Consider the following 20,292-nt stretch of genomic DNA (forward strand, 5'->3'; position numbering starts at 1 on the left):
AGATCATAGATCAAACATGGTGGTTCAGTTGACAAATAAATCTATATGCTTTCATAATCGAAAATCGAAATCAAATAGGAACCGAAGAGTTCCTGATCAAATAGTGTGCGAACCATCAGACATCCATCTATCGAACTGCCGGTGGAGAGTCTATGGAAATTCAGAAGGCAAGTCGCGTCTCGTTAACACGCAACGCTAGCGCCATCTATCAATTAATCAAAATAATTTCCACACACTCCCCACCTGAACTCTGTCAAGAGTTCATATCAATCTAACAAGAATCAAATTTATAGCAATAAGTATTTTAACATATAATTATAAAACAATTGATAAGTATATTAAATGAATAGAAAATATATTCAAACTATAATCACTAAATTCTAAAAAAGGTATGTTATCATCAAATACAATTTGACACTACTTTAGTAAATCTAAACTATTCTTAATCTAAGCATATGAAATTAAACTAGTAAAATAAACAATTGCATAAAAAACATATTCAATCTTATTCATATTATTAAACAATAAAAAAATGTTTTTAAAGTTCTAAAGGATATAATAATTGAACTGGTCGTTTTATTATTGTTCCATCAGCAGTTTTTAGTTCACAAGAACGAACTTTGTTGTCACGACCACGAAAAACGTTTATCACTCTACCACAATTCCACAAAAGTTTGCACTTATTGTTGCCTTCAATTAATACAAGATCATCAACTTTTAGATCATCATAAACGTTAGGATTTTTTAATTGATGAGCTGTCCGAAGATCCATCAAATATTGTTTTTTCCATTTAGTCCACAATTGCCTAACCATTAAATCTTGATAAATCTTTCTTTTAGTCAGAGAGAACTTGGTAGAGCCATCTTTAACAATGGAATTAAATGTTTTTAAAGTTGGTCATTGTACACATATGTCAAAGGACGAGAATTCAAAACAGCTTCCACTTGTGCTAAAACTGTTGACAATTCTTCAAACGTTAGTAAAGCTTTACCGAGAATTTTTCGTAAGCACGCTTTCACTGATTTTACTAATCTCTCTTAGAAGCCTCCCCACCAAGCCCCTCGTTCTATTATAAACTTCCAACTGATTCTTGTTGTTTGACTTCTGAATTAATGGAATTAAAGTTGATAGATAATGTAGAATCTTTGTTTCCAAAAATCAAAAAATTGGCTTCAGTGGCAACGGTTCCTTGTGGTCATTGTACACATATGTCAAAGGACGAGAATTCAAAACAGCTTCCACTTGTGCTAAAACTGTTGACAATTCTTCAAACGTTAGTAAAGCTTTACCGAGAATTTTTCGTAAGCACGCTTTCACTGATTTTACTAATCTCTCTTAGAAGCCTCCCCACCAAGCCCCTCGTTCTATTATAAACTTCCAACTGATTCTTTCATTCGACAGAAAATCTTGGAATTTCTCATTCGACAATAGTTTAGAGAAATGTTCGAGTTCTTTTTTTCCCTTTTTAAAAGTTTTCGCGTTGTCCGAATAAATTACTCGACAATTGCTCTCCTAGATGTGAATCTTTTGAATGCCATCAAGAAAGAATCTGTAGAGAGATTCGGTACAAGTTCCAGATGTATGGCTCTAGTGATAGCGCATGTAAATAATGTTACATAGGCTTTTTGACTTCCTTCGATGTTTTTTACGTAAATCGGTCCAGAAAAATCTATGCTAGATACGTAGAATGGTGGTGTCTCATTGATTCTGTCTTCTGGAAGTTGAGAAGTGGTCTGGTCAGCAGATTTCAATGAATATCTTTTACAAATAAGACACTTGTTTATTATTTTCTTGATAAATTGACGTCCTTTTGGGATCCAAAAGCGACTTCGAATTTCAGCTAAGGTCGTTGCTACTCCTCCATGCATCATTTTAACATGTGCACTTTCTACTATCAAATTTGTTAGCCAGGAGTCTCTTGAAAGAATTGCCGGATGTTTTTCATCATGTGACAAACTAGAATGTTCTAATCTTCCACCTGCTCTCAGTATCCCGTTCTGGTCTAAAAATGGGTTAAAAAGTTATAAGGATGATTTCTTTTCGACTTTATTCGCTCTCTTCAGAGACTTGATTTCTTTGGAATAAAAACGTTCTTGTTCAGATCGAATCCAATAATTTTCGGCATCTACTATTTCTTCAGTCGTTAATGGACCTGTCAAATGGTTTGTTTTCCTAATTTTACCAATGAATCGTTTCATCCAACCAGTTATTCTCAACAATTTTCTTAAATTACTATATTTTGAGATGTCTATTAACCTTTCTTCAACTGCCGTGCATACAAATTCATAAATATCATTAATATTTTTGCGGTATTCTAATTCTTCTTCAGTGACAGGTTTCTCTTCATTCTGTCGAGGCCACAACTCAGACGACATTCTAAGCCATTCTGGTCCTTGAAACCAGATAGGATTGTTTTTCAAATCTGGAAGTTTAGCTCCTCTCGAAGCCAAATCAGCGGGATTACATTTACCGGGGGGCAATAAAGCCAATTTTCTGGGGATGTCAAATTTTGTATTTCCTGAATACGATTTTTAACGAAAAGCTTAAATTTCTTTGCACAGTCTTTTATCCAGAAAAGTGTGATTTTCGAATCAGTCCAGAAAAAAACAAGAAGGTTGTAACTTCAAAACTTTATTGATGCTAGTGCCTAATTTGGCTGACAAAAGAGCTCCCATTAGTTCCAACCTAGGTAAGGTGAGCGGTTTTAAAGGCGCTACTCTAGTCTTTGAAGCAACAAAAACCGTAAATATTTGTTCATTGCTAGAAATGATACGTAGATACGCTACTGTACCATATGCCCTTTTGCTAGCGTCAGAAAAACAATGCAGTTCAATTCTTTCCACATCACTATTACCGATTGCAGAAAAATAATATCGTGGAATACCGATTTCGTCCAAATTGGAAACTTCTTTGCACCATGTTTTCCAAACAGAACATAAATTTTCTGGTAGTTCATCATCCCAATCTAAAGCAAGTGTCCAAATTTGCTGCAATATGATTTTGACTCTAAGTACAAACGGTGATAATAGACCTACAGGATCAAAAATTCGTCCTATGGCTTGTAGGACGAAACGTTTAGTATTAACTTGTTTTGAGAAAAATGTTATCAAATTTTTTACATCAAAGTAAATTATGTCACTTTGGTTGTCCCAAGCGACTCCTAAAACTTTCAATGGAGGATTTCCAGCTTCCGAAACATGACTAGATTCCTCGGATTCAATACCTTCTTTAATCCATAATTCGCGCAGTTCTTGAGAATTGGTGTGCCATTTATGTAGAATCATACTAGCATCTCTAAAAATGCTGACGCATTCTAAACTGGTATTGAAAGCAAGTTCAACGTTTTGGTGTCCTCCAATGATGTCATCTACATAAATGTGATCATTTAGAAATTCGCAAGTGGCAGGGTAGGTTTTCTCATATTGTTTCAAATGGTGTTTAATGGTTGCAGCCAGTAAAAATGGACTGCTGTTTACGCCAAATAACACACGTGTGAACCGATACGTTATAAAATTTTGTGGATCATCGAATGGGTTTTTAGTAAACAGAAAACGCGTTACACCTCTGTCCTTCTCATCTACTTCTATCTGAAGAAAAGCCTGCTTTATGTCACTTGTTAATGCTACAGGGTGAAGCCTGAAGGCCAACAGAAGTTCAAGAATGTCAGGATACAAATTTGGACCAATATGTAAGCAGTCATTTAACGAGATTTCACCAGGTCCATGCGAAGACGCGTCGAATACGATACGTAGTTTACTAGTAGTTCGATCACTACGAACGATTTCTCTGTGAGGCAAATAAAACGTGATTTGAGATTCACTATCAACAGTGCCTGGAACTGGTTCAATGATGTTTTGTTGTAAATAATCTTGTAGAATTGTTTGATACGAATAAAAGAGTTCAGGGTTATTCTGAAATCGCTTTACAAGTTTCTCAAATCGTTTCAGCGCAATCGCTTTATTGTCATGTAACTCATATTTTCTATCGGACTTCCATGGCAGCCTAACCTTGTAACGAGAATTTCTGTATAAAATTTCCGATTCGAATTTTTCCATTATGGTATTGTCTAATGGGTCGGATAATTCATTTTCAGGTTTAATTCCTAAACTTTCAAGCTCCCAAAATTTCTTTATCTGATCAGATATTATATCTTCTTCAACTACGATATTAAAGGCTGTGGAAGTGTGTGTTGTACCTTTAGTGTAACCTAGCAGAGACCAACCGAATAACGTTTCAGCAGCTACTAAATGTTTGTTTAAACGCTTAAGTTTCCCACTTACTACATCATAATAATGATCAGCTCCTATCAAAAGAGTAATTTTTTCTTTGCAATCCCAAGAATCTGCGAGTTGCAAACCTTCTAACTGTTTGCCTAAAATGTGTCTATCCAGATTAGAAGGTGGTAAATCAGAACTTGAAATTTGTTCAGTCACGAGAGCTTCAATTTCAATTTTCAAATTCGGTGTTTCCTTGTTCTGTAATTTTATCTTAACAACGTCAAATGTTTTTCTAATGGGTGTTTTTTTTCCAAACGTAAATACCGAAAGAGTCTCTGTTCGAATAACAGGAAGCTTCAATTTATCTGCGATTTCTTTTCTTAGGAAGGAACGCATACTACCTGAATCCAGTAGAGCTCTAATTAAAACCGACTGCGTAGTTGTTCGAAGTGTTACGCAACAAGTTTGAAGCGAAATAGTTTTAATTTTGCTGCGTGAGAATGCTGAAAGAACATGCGAATCTTCTATACTTTTATTTTTTTCATTTCGTTCTTTCTCAGCGCGAAAGCATATTGAACGGTTATGTCGACCTTTGCACTTGGAGCAGACGAGATCGCTTCGACACTGCTATAGGCGGTGGTTTAATTTCAGGCAAAGGTAACATCGGGAATGTTTACGTAATAAATTTCTCTTCTCATCAACTGTCAGTGATTCACAGTCTTCAGTAACATGTTTGGATGTATTACAAAACAGACAGCAATTAGTAGTTTTGTTTTCTTTAACCGGCGCCAGCAGCTGCTGAGTGGAATGGACGATACTCCCCTTCCCACCCTTCTCTTTATAAACACAGGAAGTGCTTTCTGATTTATGAGTCGAGAGCAAAAGATGGCTTCTCTCGCGACTTTCCAATTCTAAACGAACAAACTGCAATAATTCGTCAACATTAAAAAAGGATGACGAATCCGTTTTACGATTGAATTCTAAGGTTATATCAGACGGCAGAGTTTTCATTATGGCTGGAATCAACATATAACTGTATTTATCCGGTGTGACTTCTAATGATTTCAAGCTGCGTATTTGAGTTTCGATAGTGTCACAAAGTTTGCGAAGTTTTACAGTGTCACTGGATTTGGTTACTGGGGTAAAATTCAGGAGTTTTTGCATGTGTGAGTTTATAATTATATCTTTTCTGCCAAACCTGTTTTTAAGTATTTCGACAACTTCATCGTAATTTGGTTCCGAAATGCAAAAGCCTTCTATCGCGTTTGCGGCGTTGCCGCATAAGTACGATTTTAAATAATTAAATTTTTCGATCTTTGTTAAAGATTCATTATCGTGGATTGCTACCTTGAAAGAGTTCCAAAAACTTGTCCACTGGGTGTAATCTCCATAGAATTTAGCGATGGTTAACTTTGGCAGACGCGTACATTTATTGCTTTCGATTTTAGAATTAGTTTCGTTAAGAGAGTTTTCATTATCCGAATTTGTTATTTTATTCAATTCTTTCAATTTTTTATTTGCTCTGAATTGCCATAACTGAATTTTCTCTTCGTATTCGATACAAGATAGAATTTCTGTTTCAAACTCTTCTGCCTCTGATTTCAAGTCACGCTCTATCTGAGCATCTAACTCACTCAGAGCTTTTGATTTCGTGATTAATTGATCTAAATTTTCTTCTGATGTACTTGTATCAATTTCTTCTTTATTCAACTCCGATTCGATTTTTTTTTAGAATCTTGGACACGGTGGTCCTGATAACTTTGCATTTCGATTTTAATTTAACAACAGACTCTTCCGCCATAGTTACTCTACAAATCAGAAAGTTTAGCCTTACCTTTTTTCCCGACTTCGTACACTTGCAACGTGCTAAATCCAATTCTTGACGGCCTAATGCACCAGCTGTTTCAAAATATTCTAAGATCTATAAATCGACATCAATCACTTTTTAAATGTAACTTTTAATATGTACAATATTTACAGATCATAGATCAAACATGGTGGTTCAGTTGACAAATAAATCTATATGCTTTCATAATCGAAAATCGAAATCAAATAGGAACCGAAGAGTTCCTGATCAAATAGTGTGCGAACCATCAGACATCCATCTATCGAACTGCCGGTGGAGAGTCTATGGAAATTCAGAAGGCACGTCGCGTCTCGTTAACACGCAACGCTAGCGCCATCTATCAATTAATCAAAATAATTTCCACAGATAGTCAATCATAGTTGGAATCACAGTTTTGTCTTGTGAGTCTGCAAAAATTATCCATAAAGCTTCTTCCATTGGCGACTTGAATTTTCTTGAAGATTTTAACATTCACACAAATTTATCTCGTTTAGTTAACGATTTGAATTCAAATCCAGGCTTTTCCAAATCTTTCTAACTGTTTTGAATACTATTAGCTAAATTTTTCAATTTTCGTTTCTATTCCTGCTGACAGATGATGCTACCTTCTCATCCACTTTACTTTTTTGAGGCATAAATACGACTGAGGCACACCCACGGTTTTCTTTCATTGCAGATTTATTTGCTTCTGATAAAGAGGGACAGCCCTCGAAATCGATAGAGTTTGGGCTAAAATCAACGTCAAACACAAAGAAAAAATTACCTTAATGTAAGGGTATTTTTGCCTATCCTCATTAAAGAATGGTTTTCATGTTATTACTATTATTAAAGTTACTATGTCACTCCTGAACTATTTCCACCATTTTTCAAAAGTAAGCAAATACTATATAACATAGAGTATATTTCTTTCATTGTCATATTTCTGTACAGCATGTTATGTAATTAATAATTCAAAGAAACATGATACACATTTATTTCAAATACAGAATCCACATTATTACTTTCTCGAGAATACCGATTCTTTAATCCATATCATTGAACTTTTATGTTGTTAACGATCATGCACATAGCAACTGAACAAACAAAAAGAAAAAAAAAAAAAAAAAGACAAATTTTTCGTAATAAATTTATGCAACCAAAAATTCAGTGTTGAACAGTAAGTACTAACCCTATGTTACAAGAAACGAAACTGCAGTGTTGCATTTTTATAAACGGACAACTTAAAATGGAATCTTAATTAATACGAATTCCGCAATGAAATTTCTGTTGAAAGAAGGTATACCGCAGTTCGTAATATTTCACATTATTTTCTACTGCTCCTTTTTGCTGTTTAGCTCTTTTTAAAGTAAATTTGTGTAATAGATGCAATTTACATTGCTCGTAAATAAGCATGTTACTTATTTCTTAGAACAGTCAATTCCTTGGCTTGACAAGAAAGTCATTTCGATTTCGTAGTGCGAAATAATTTTTTTTTCCTATACAAAAAATTAACTATAATCAGTCAGATATCTTCCATTCTGTTCAATGAAATGTAAGGTTTATCTTAAATTTATAACAGTTAATTTTTAATTTAAAGCTCCTTTCCTATCCCTCCTAATTTCAGCTGACAAATTCCTTACCAGAATGTGTTTTTAGAATCGCGTTTAATGCAAATGAGTTGAAGTAGTATTTAAGGCGAAGTTCCACTGACTTCGAGAGAGGGAAGTAGAGTTTCTGACTAGTGCGCGTTTGCCTTTTAGTTACGTCTCTCTAAGCTCTTACTACGCTCGGCCGTATTTCCGGCAGGACTTAGAAGAGAAAGGCTAACTCATAGAGCTTTTCCCCCTGAAGCAGAAAGTGAGAAAAGATGACGTAGTCATGATGACACTGAGCGCGCAGATGCAATTCATAGCTTGGAAATTAGTGTTTTTTAACCAGCATTTAAAATGAGCTGTGTGTGAAAGATAGCTATAATTTGGAAGAGACAATGTTACTGCTTTATGCATTTTAGACTGAACCATTAAAAAATTTAATAATACTTACTCAATTTAAAAATAATAGATAAAATGTGCTACTCTTTTAACATAAGTTCCGTGGGGTTTTTTATTTTTATTTGCAGGTTTTTTTATTTAATGCACGTTTATTTCTAATCATTTCTTTATCTGCATGTTAACTGAGAGAATTTTTATACTGCTTCTAAGATAACTATAATAGCAGCTATTTAATTTTGTAATTTATACTTATATCTATATTACAATTAAATAAATGTATGCAAGATTGTTACCTTAATTTTGACAAAATAGCTTTACTCAGAGTACTACAGTTATTTAATTTTTCAAAAGCGTGAGTAAAGGAAGCAGTTTTTTTTATGCCAATTACTTTAATGTTTTACACTATTATATTTTATCTAGAATGCTAATCTAGCACAAAATCTAATCAATAATTAGTTACAAAGGATACAATAAGAATAACTTTAACAAGTACTTAACAAAATTAGTTTGTTAAATACTTGTTATTTTTGTTGGTACTATTTTGGTACTATTCATAATACCGAAGATATTATCGATTAACTCATAGAAGTCAGACGTTTCTTGATTTCCTCTGGGGTGGAGTATACCTTTTGCGGTACTTTTTGAAGATAATGTTTTCTCTGGAGCGACCTTTTGTCTCTCGTTTCCCTTGACCATTAAATAATTCGGTTTTAGTTTGTGACACAATTTGATTTCTTTTCAATCTCTATTTAAAACCTCTTTAATAATATCAAAATTTAAAACAGTTCCATCTTCTAAAACAAATCCTTTATCTAAAACGTGGTTTCTCAGTAATTTGAGGCAGCGCGCGAAATGAGACCTGTGGTTAAAACAAACTGCACATTTTGAAAAGAATCGAGAACTTGGTCCAGTTTAGAGTCATAGCAGAATTTTCAATCTATATGCATTTCGTCGAAACTGAGAATGCATATTTTTTCTACAGAATACAAATATTCGCCTTTTTCCTTCTTTAGAGTAAGAACATGACTTTGAATTCTCGGACTACACTAAAATTTAGACACCATTTCTTTAATTTGCTAATACTAGGTAAAGATATTCCAATTTTTTTCTTAATTCTTTTTTCCCAAAAATCATAGCTTTAAGATGACAGAGCTCTTAGAACAATGCAACGTGAAATATCTTCACTAGTCCACTTGATTTTTTCCTTCTTTTTCAGTAATACATTAATCTGTGTCTTTATAAAAATAGGCTTTAGACATTTTTCCAAATTCTCCGATTTGTGCTTCCCCTCCCCCAAAATTTCGCTATTTTGAGATTTTAATTACTGATACCAATATCTGTCTAGATGTCGTCCACCTTCTTTGCCGCTGAACAAACATTCTAAAATTTTTCTTTTCTCTATTTTTCAATACTTTAATACAATTTTCTAAGGATATTATTTTGTTCTTCAAATTAGCAATGCATTTTTGTTTATCCTTAAACTTAGGGTATTCAGGAATATCTACATTTTCATTTGTGAGTCTTATTTCAAAATCATTAAAATTTGATTTATTATTGTCATCATAATTTACTTTCGGCACAGCATTCCATTTCAACAGTTTCTTTTTGTGGCTATCCAAACAAGCGATTTTTCAAATCATCTTCATAAACACTGCATAGAAAATGTTCGCTGCAGATTTTTCCGCTCTTCAAATTAATAGAATCTTGTCTTTGACATTTGTGTATCCCTTCTTTCGTCAAAAGCAAAGTCTCATTTGGATCCTTTGGTCCCGTGAAATAAAATATCTCATCCTTTCCTACTTTTGTAAGTGCTACAGCACGTTACTACAGCGCAAAAAGCCATATTACGTAAACGATACTTTACAATATAGAATTTAAAATAAAAACTGATTAAAATTACATATATATAAATTATTTTAAATATATACATTATTAGAAAACAGATATACGTATATATGATTAAAATTAATTTGGGATATGAAACCTCTAGAAAATCGTCTCGCGGCTGAATGAAACTACAGTTTTAAACGCGGGAAATCAGAACAGGTGGCATCACAGTGACGTCAGATTACTGCCTGTTAAGTCAACACCTCCTTATAGAAGGAAGCCGGGACACTGAAGCGAGGGGAAGCTCTGACGTCACAGGTAGTCGTCTCTGACTCACCTCGCTCCTTCAAACAAAATCAAAGCCCCGTAGTTGAGCCAAGACCGACGAACGTGGAGCGGTTATTTGCGTTAGCGACAGAGTTTTTATATTGTCTCGTGCTTTTTTTATATATTGTCTCGTGCTTTTATAATTTCATATGATGCCTCATAAATGTGCTGTAGCCACATGTCGTGGTAATTATAAAAACGGACCAAAAGTGGCTGTATTCAAGTTTCCAAATGAGACTGAACTCCGGATGAAATGGATAAGGAGTCTATGAAGAAAAGATGGCTTTCAACCTACTAAACATACCAGAGTAAGTTCAATTTTACTGCATTTTTTATGTTTTGTATCTTTACATTTTTTTATTACTTTTATTGATAGGTATGTGATGTTTATGCTTACGATATTAGATTTTGATCTGTGGGTAAGAAGTTTTATGTTTGAAAGATTTTAATCTTGCCTGTTTTAATCATTTCAAAAAAATATTTTCCTTCAAAGTTTTATGAATGAAATAAAGTTCCATATAACAGGAATAATTCTAAATTTAGTAGTTACATAAATGCCAATAATTTGTAAATGCTTTCTAGTATACTGTGCAGGCAGATTTTGTAGTTATTCCAAATTTATCATAATTTATATGACAAGGAACTACTAAGTAATCATAATAGGTTTCATTTTAAAATTTTTGTAATGATATATGAAAGTTTGGTATGATGTATTCAAGGTAATTATTTGTATTTGGTAACCAGTGTTTGTTGTAAACAATTATCTCAAATATATAATTTTCTTTAAATGTAAATAAAGCTGTAATCATTATGATGAGCATTCCAGATTTTACAAATTACTTAAATTATACACGTAATTGAAATGATATTACTGGTTTTTTAATTCGTATTTATGTATCAAATTATTTATTTAAATCATAGGGCTTATTGACTTCTGTTACTAAATATTAACATGCATCTAACTTTTGTACTCACAACAAGTTGATTTTTGAATATTTTCTTTTATAGGTATGTGAATTACATTTTCGATCAGATGAAATAATACGAGAAATCGAAATGTATGATGAGAAATCAGCGAAGTTAATTAAAGCCCCAATTTCTAGGCCACGTTTGAAAAAAGGATGCATACCTTCTCAGTTCCCTGATGGCCCATCCTACATGTCATCAAATTCTGTATCGAGAATGTCACCAGAAAAGAAGAAAGCTCGTTTAGAAGAGAAATACTTGGAGAAAGCGATAGAAGAAAGTTTGAAAATGAAAGAACGGTATGATAATGAACGATCATTTGAAAGTTTAATTGAATTCAATAATTGCCTAGAACATCAGATTTTAGAAACATTTTGGACAACTGTACATACTGAAAATTCAACTATGTTACTTGATATTTTAAGTGACCCAGCTCCAGAAATTCAGAAATCGGTAGTAATAAATGAGGATTTAACAGTATGTGTTTATATTAAAAACATCGCTATAAAATCTATTGGTAAATTTGTTTTCCCTCTAAAAATTAGTAATGTAAATATGTTTCTAGAAGTACTAAAGGAAGTTGAAAGTCTGTCTCATAACTTACAAAATGAAGAATATATTAAGAATTCTATACAAATTGTGGATGATATGCTTTCAGAATTGAAAAGAGTGTTACCTGAAAAAGAAACTGAACTGAACTTCCTTTCAGAGCAAGTAAATAAACTAAATGTAAAGAAAGAGAAGTATCGATATACTCCAGATTTACTTATTTTTTGCAGTTTGTTAAACTCGATCTCACCGCATGCATACAAGTTTTTACGACATTCAGGTTACATTTCTATTCCCCATCCACGTACTATTCGTAGAATTTGTTCAATGTTTTCTCTTAATCCTATTACTGAGCAATTTAATGATGACTTTTTAGGATATGTTAAACAAAGATGCAAGGATTTAGAAGAAAATGATAAAACTGTAATTATTATGATGGATGAAGTGCATTTAAATTCATGTTTCGATTTTAAAGGAGGAAATTTGTGTGGCATGGCCTACAACTGTGAAAAAGCTGCTACAAGTGCTTATGTTTTTATGATACGTAGCTTATTATCACCTTTCAAGGATGTGGCACATATATTACCAGTTAAATCATTAAATGCTGAGGATCTGTATCAATATCTTAAGAAAATTATAATTGGTTTAGAAAATATAGGTTATAGAATTGTGGCAGTTGTCTCTGACAATAATTCAATAAATAAAAAAGCCATGTCATTATTTTGTATGCCTCCAAAAATTAGTATTGTGTATAAAAACCCTGCAGACTTATCTCGGCCACTATTTTTTGTTATTGACTCAGTGCACATCTTGAAGTGTGTCAGGAACAACTGGATAAATCAAAAAACTTCTGGGCAATGTTTATTTTATCCAAATTTTGAAAATTTTTCCAAGGTCGAAACAGCGGCATTTGCATGCATAAAAAGTCTCCATTCATTAGAGGCAGGCAGAATTGTAAAATATAGTTATGGTTTGACTCTGAAAGCTCTGTATCCAACCAATTTGGAAAGACAAAATGTCAAGCTAGCATTACAAATATTTGACAGTCGTCTTGCAGAGGCAATAATGGTTATTGGTAAAGAAAATAGTATTTTAAATTACGAAACAACAGCTGAATTTATTAAAATTATATCTACATGGTGGTCAATAGTCAATGTCAAAAGTATCTTTAAAGGACACCATAAGATGAATGAGTATCAAAAGCCGTTAACTGTGCAAAATGATGATGTTAGATATATTTATTTAAATAAGTTACTTGAGTGGTTAGATCAGTGGAAACTTTTAGGCTGTTCTAGTGGTGGACTAACTAAGGAAACACATTTTGCATTAACACATACTAGCTATTCGTTGCTCGAAATGGCAAGGTATTGCATTGAGGAGCTAAAATTTACTTACTTTTTACCAGGAAAAGTTCAGACAGATCTCCTAGAGAATAGATTCGGAAAATATAGACAGCTGGCTGGTTCACAACATAATATTTCTATAAGGCAAGTATATGAAACTGAAGCAAAATTAAGATTACAAAGTCTTCTGCCAACTGTTATTAAATCATCAAAGTAAGGAGGAATTCCTATTTATCTAAATTGTAAAAACCTGTGTATTGAATCTCTGGAGCAAGAAAATATTGGATGCACTTTCTCAGGAAGAATAACTATTACAAATGAAGATATACAAAATTTTCAAAATGACATACCAATTTTAATGTATATAGCTGGTTACTGTAGTTATAAAGTTGTGAAACTATTAAGCTGTGATATTTGTAAAGGCAATCTAACTATTGATAAAGAATTAATTGTAGAAAATGAAGGACAGTCTTGGATAAAAAGATTTGATAGAGGACTTCTATATCCTCATCCTGATGTACTAAATTCAGTAATATATAATTATGTTGTTATTCAAAAACTTGTATCTGAAGAATTTGAGAATGAATTTTTATTTTCTGCAAATCAGAGGGATATAGCATGTAACTTAACTCTAGACATACTGATAGAAAATGACATTTTTTTAAATCTAGATGATTGCCCTAAAGCTCATGAGTCACAGAAAGTGTTAATGCAGATTCTTTGGTCATCAACGAACACATTTTTAAATAATTATTGCAAATTAAAGAATGATACACTAAACCAGAAAAGCATTGCAAAAGAGCGCAAATTGAAAACTTTAAAGCATAAATAAAAATATAATGGGTGTTTAGCAATTAAACATTTAAAAAATGTAGGTTTTAATTCAAATGATGCTGTATTTCATAGACTAGTAAGTTTAGTAACTTTAATGCATGTAACAAGACACAAAAAATTAATTGAGCAAAGCCTAGTGATGTTAGTTCAGATTTATTTCTGTTGAAAAAATATTTTCGCATCTAACAGTTACTGTTACACATTATTGTGAATTCCTTATTATTTTTTTTCTACTCATGTATGCTATCTGTTTAACCTTGAGATCACTTGAAAAGTAATAGTAACGAAAAATTCATTTCTATGCATCTATGTAAATAAGTGTCTGGGTTGTATTTTAAGTGGTCCTTATTATTAATGTGGATATCAAATTAGTGTTAACATATGGTAAGATTCTTTATCATTATAATTGACTTGAAATATTGAAAAATTCATTTCCTTGCCCTTAATTTGTTGTGTAAAAAAGTGTCTGCGTTATGTTTTTATGTGGCCACTACTTTTATCATTTGGGTATAATTTTGGTGTTAACATGATAAAATACTTTATCAAAGTAACAGTTATATGTTTCAAAATGCTTACAAAATGATATGTATATAATAACTGCCACTGTTATACTGGTAATGGGTCATTATACTTTTGTTGATATGGACAGATACTGACTGTTTAACATTCAGATGACTTGAAATATTGAAGAAGGCATTTCCTTGCCTTTAAATTATCATTGCGTAAAAAGGTGTCTCGGTTTGTGTTTTAGCGCAGCCATTACTTTTATCATTTGGGTATAAGTTTGGTGTTGACATATGGTAAAATGCTTTCTCCTTATAAAAGTTATGTTTCAGCATGCTTACCGAATGATATGTATATAATAACTGCCACTGTTATACTGGTAATGGGTCATTATAATTTTGTTGATATGAACATATACTGACTGTTTTATATTTAGATGACTTGAAATATTGAAGAAGGCATGTCCTTTTTTTAATTTGTCATCGCGTAAAAAAGTATCTCGGTTTGTGTTTTAGTGCGGCCACTACTTTTATCATTTGGGTATAAGTTTGGTGTTGACATATGGTAAAATGCTTTCTCCTGATAAAAGTGATGTTTCAGCATGCTTACCGATTGATATGTATATAATAACTGCCACTGTTATACTGGTAATGGGTCATTATAATTTTGTTGATATGAACATATACTGACTGTTTTATATTTAGATGACTTGAAATATTGAAGAAGGCATGTCCTTTTTACTTCCTTGTACGAAGTAAAAAGGAAGTATTGTAATCGCGAAAAGTTTCAGGCAGCATATTTCACCGAAAATATCCATTTTGACCGCTATCGAATGCAATTTAACGATGTTTTTGCACCATATCTGTACGTAAGGACAGAATAAAATACTCTTTTCCTTCAAAAATATTATAAAACTGCTTAAAAAAACTGAAACTAAAATTAATTCTGAAGAGAATTTTTCGTGGCTTCTGTACGAACGTATGTACGTACGTTCGTGCGTACGTACATATCTCACATAACTCAAAAACGAGTAGCCTCAGAACGTTGAAATTTTGTATATAGGACTGCTATAACATGTATATGTGCACCTCGTATTTTGGTTGCAATCGGCCCCACCAAACGTATATAAATATATTTATATATATATCCACTCTATGACTTGAAATATTGAAGAAGGAATTTCCTTGCCTTTAATTTGTCATCGCATAAAAATGTGTGTGGGTTATGTTTTAAGTGGCCACTACTCTTATCATTTTGATATAATTTTTGTGTTAACATATGGTAAAATGTTTTATCGAGGTAACAGTTATATGTTTCCAGCATGATTAGAAAATTGTATGTTTATAATAGCTGCTGCTATTATACTGGGAATGGGTCATTATAATTTTGTTCATATGGACATGCACTGACTGTTTTATATTCAGAGCACTTGAAAGATGATAATATTGAAAAATTCATTTTCGTGCTGTTGAGTGTTTGCTGCATAAAATGGTATCTGGGTTGTATTTAAATGGCTACCACTTAATGTTTAGTAAGTGGTTATCATTTGGTGTTAACATACTGTAAAATGCTTTCTCATGATAAAAGTTGTGTTTCAGCATGCTTACAAGATGACAAGTTTATGGTAACTTCTGCTTTTATACTGAGAATGGGTCATTATAATTTATATTTTTTATATGGGCATGTACTGACTGTTTTACACTTAAAAATATTGAAAAATTCATTTCCTTGTCTTTAATTTGTTGTTGTGTAAAAAAGGGTCTATGTTGTGTCTTTAAGTGGCCATTACTTATATCATTTGAGTATAATTTTCATGTTACCATATGATAAATTACTTTATCAAGATAACAGTTATGTGTTTCAGCATGGCGACAAAATAACAGGTTTGTAATAACTCCTACTATTATTCTGGGAATTGGCTGAATAAAGGGTGTCTCTGATTAGGAGCACTCATTTCACAAACCTGTGATTTTCATGTGCATTTTGAAATTACCGGTGTCCCATAATTAAGACTGGTGGCTTTCTGGACAAATCATTTTGATATATTCTTTGCTTAAATTAAACAAGCCTGATAGCGAGTAACTTAGAAGATCACGATTTTAGCTTGGAAAAATTACAACAAAATTGTGTTGCATGTAGTGACCAGATACTTTCAAATTGGATACTGGTGCATAGGTAAAACTATATTTGAAACATTAACTGATAATCACTTCCTTTACACAACATCAATAAATGTTTTTACATATACTGGTGATGCTGACATCCATTTGCTGTTGAATGTATCTTTATATGCTTCATAAATAATAATAGCCATCGTATAATATTTAATATCATTTGTGCACCTGAAGTGTTTTAAATGGTAATGGACGGTCTTCTCAAGTGTTTGCCCAATATTTATCCATATTATGGCAGTATCGTAATACATTTTGAAACTATTAATTGGCTGTTGTAAAAAGTTAATAACGGTGTTTGTAATTGCCAGACAAAATGGGTTGAAATTTAACGAATAGAAACTTGAACTTGCAGTATCAAAATTTAAATATTAAGGTCACATAGTCTCATTTTATTGTTTCTGATGAGACCCAATTAATATAGAAGCAGTTTTGAAATTTTCACACCTGTTAATAAATAAGAATTGATGAGATTTCTTAGTATGGCAATATGCTTAATGAGATTTCTGCTTCAATTTTTACAAGAAAGTTTGAATAATTTATTGATAAAAAGAGATCAGCTGGTTTTAACTTATTTGTATGTTATAACTTAGGTGTTGTTATGCTGACTGCTTGCATAAAATTGTAATAAAAATTTTTTTATTTTTCACTTGTGAATCTTTATTTTCAAGTTCAGCTATATAACTAACACAATACAGTTAAGTACATATACAACTAATATTATTGGTTCTACAGATTTAAGCAATAATTTTAAATTGCACATTGAATTATTTGCTAAGCAAACCTCTGATATACTAATTTATTTGAAACTTGCAAGACACATAGCAAATTATAGACAAAATTTAGTGCATTTTTATACCATTTTCTTTTAAAGACAAATTACTGATTGGAAGAAAAATGAAATGATAAGTAATAGTTTGTATGCAGATAATTTGGGTTTTTTTCATAAATATTAGAAAAATATAAAGCAATTTTAAATTATGAGGGAAAAGTCAGAAATTCCTTTTTTGAGTTAGTATGGCTGATTTTTAACTTTTTAAATGCTGCTGTGAAACCTACAAGGAAGTATAATTCATTAAAGTCAAGAAATAAGAAACAAAAAATTCTTAAATTTATGTCAAATTTTATTGTGTTAAATTTTGAAGTAATTAAATTATTCATTATATATAATTGAATCTCTGAATAAAATCCCACCCAAGTATCTATATCAAATAGTGAAATCAACGTTAAGTACGGCACTAGCGCGCAGCCTGTTTTGTTTCGTTGCTCTCTCGGGGTTTCGACATAGACGACTACGCGTGACGTCACAATCCAGTGTCCCGGCTTCCTTCTATAAGGAGGTGTTGGTTAAGTCCCCCCCATTAGGCTCGCGTCGGCGAGGAGTCGAACAAAGAAATGAGCTAGGCCTTTCTATTTATCCCTTCGCTAGCTAATTCGATATTTAGGGGCCAACTACTTAGAATTGTGTTAGCTTCGGCTAAATCTCTTTACTTATTTATTAGTTAAGTTCTTACTTTTTATAATTTTGAGTTTAAGCCCAAGCGGAAGCTTTGTGGTACGTCCTGAAAAAGAGGCCATCTGTTAAGCCTTATTTTGAGCAATAAAAGGTAATAAATCTTTCTTGAGTTTCCCGTTTCTGTTTCTGAACTTAGCTATTATTCGCTTAGCTGTTCACTAGGCTCCTCCACACTTAGTTATTAGATAAAAGGAAGAAGCACTACAGACCTTTTGTCATCTGGCTGATAATTTCTTGATTCCGCGCTCTTAGAACTTTTGGTCTTTATCCTCAAAAACCTCAACTAAGTGCGACTTGATTTCAACGTTATTATCGAAATGTTTACCATTTATGAAATTTTGTAAACTTAAATAAATGATAATTCAGTGGTACAAGATCAGGGCTATATGTGGGATGCGATATCACTTCCCAACCAACTCCAACAATTTTGCACGTGTTGCTACGTATGAAAATGTGTGAGGCCTCACATTGTTATGGTGGGACACGATTCCTTTGACAATTGCAAATCAAAACCTTCTTTGATTACTTCCTCCAGTGTCATACTTTATGGACAGTAAACATCTGAGTTGATCGTTTGGTTGCTTGGAAGCAGCTAAAAGCACACGGCACCTTTATAATCTCACCAAACTGACAGCATGATCTTTCTCTGATGAAATTTAGATTTTGATTGATTTCTGCTGATTCATAATGGTTCATAGATCATGATCTTTCTCGGTTAATGTTACTGTAGACGATCCATTTTTCATCACCAGTGATAATTCGTTTAAAAAAAATGGGCCGATTGCATTACGTTTGAAATGTGTATCCCGAATTGATTCCTTGTGTTAAGTGAATTTCAACCTCTGGCACACTTATATGACAATTTGATTCAAGTGTGGCTTTAATTCTGTCATCATCAACTTCAGAACGTCGGGCAGAACACTGGTCAAGTGAAAACTCTCAGAACGAAATTTTTTTAATGAAATCTGACGCATACGTTCTGTTAAGCAATCAAACCATAAACCTTACGTATCTCTTACAGAGCATCAACCGCTTTCTTGCCTTTAAAATAGTAAAAAGGTAAACTATGTCGGAAATGTTTATTTTTGTACCCTATGTTAAAATTGATCGTAAAACAATTGTAAACAAAAATATATGTAATCTGTTTCTACAGCGACCCAAAAGTACCAGCTGCCAAATCTCAAAAGAAAAAAAATATGCGATTAACAGAAGAATAACAAAACGAACACAAGGCTATTTATGTGCAAAACGAAATTAGTTTCTTGCCAACTCAGTATTTATAAGTTAACCAAGACAGAAATTTTAAGAAAGGAGCAAGCAACTACAGTGGCGAACCTAGAATTTCATTTGGGGGGGGGGTAATGTCCATTACAAATCATGTCAAAATTACAATTGCGCAAATTTCCTTATTTACGATTTTGCCAATAAAAAATTGAATTCAATCTAAAAACCACATATCTGCATTAATAACATAGATTATTTAAGTACAATGCGTAATATGCATCCAATTGTTACTGATGATGAAAGCTTAATAAAATATCATTCGCCAAACCAAAAATATATTATTTTATCAGGTGAAAGATAATCATAAAAGCAGTTTTTCCGCATGACACGGGGTAATTGTAATGTTATTATGATTTTTCAAAAGTTTATAAAGATTAGGAAAATTCTCTTTATTGCAGCTCTCCAAAACTTCTATTCCAGATAAACAATTTTGCTCTCGATCCAATTTACCTTGCAAAAGTTGTATTCAGCATTTAAAATACCAATTTTACAATCTCAATGAGAATATTTAAAAGAATTTAGTTTAATAAAACGTTCTTTAAAGCGAAAAATCACACCATTCCAGAACTAATTAAAAATTTACATTCGAAACTAGGATTCGGTGGTTGCAGCTACTATATTAGAACAGGTTTTGATAGCTTGCCAATCGCGGAAGATAATTTTCAGATTCTTCATTTATTTTATACAGAACTGTAGAATTTAAACAATATAATTTCCAGTTTATTGATCTATAAAGAATAGCAAAAGAAACTGATTATCTTCTGCGATATTATCAGTCAATCAATGTTCATCAACATAGTAAATTTCCTAATTTACTTTTCTACTTTCATATGTTATTTTAAAAGAAACATTTTCAGTGCGCTACATTTATGTTATTGTTGAGTACGCCCTTAGGTTTTAGAAGGTCCGCAAATCATCTTGTAGCTCCTCTTAACAC

The 20,292-nt window shown here is 32.4% G+C and overlaps 1 protein-coding gene across 1 annotated transcript in view; it reads left to right on the forward strand.

Annotated features, from left to right (window-relative positions):
• LOC146996779 (gamma-aminobutyric acid receptor subunit rho-2-like) overlaps positions 1-20,292 on the forward strand; it is a 59,844-nt gene that overhangs the window by 27,143 nt on the left and 12,409 nt on the right. The gene's annotated exons all lie outside the window — the stretch shown is intronic.

This window comes from Stegodyphus dumicola, chromosome 6 (genome assembly GCF_044657685.1).
Source record: "Stegodyphus dumicola isolate Sdum_Otavi_A_Nest chromosome 6, ASM4465768v1".
Taxonomy (NCBI): domain Eukaryota; kingdom Metazoa; phylum Arthropoda; class Arachnida; order Araneae; family Eresidae; genus Stegodyphus; species Stegodyphus dumicola.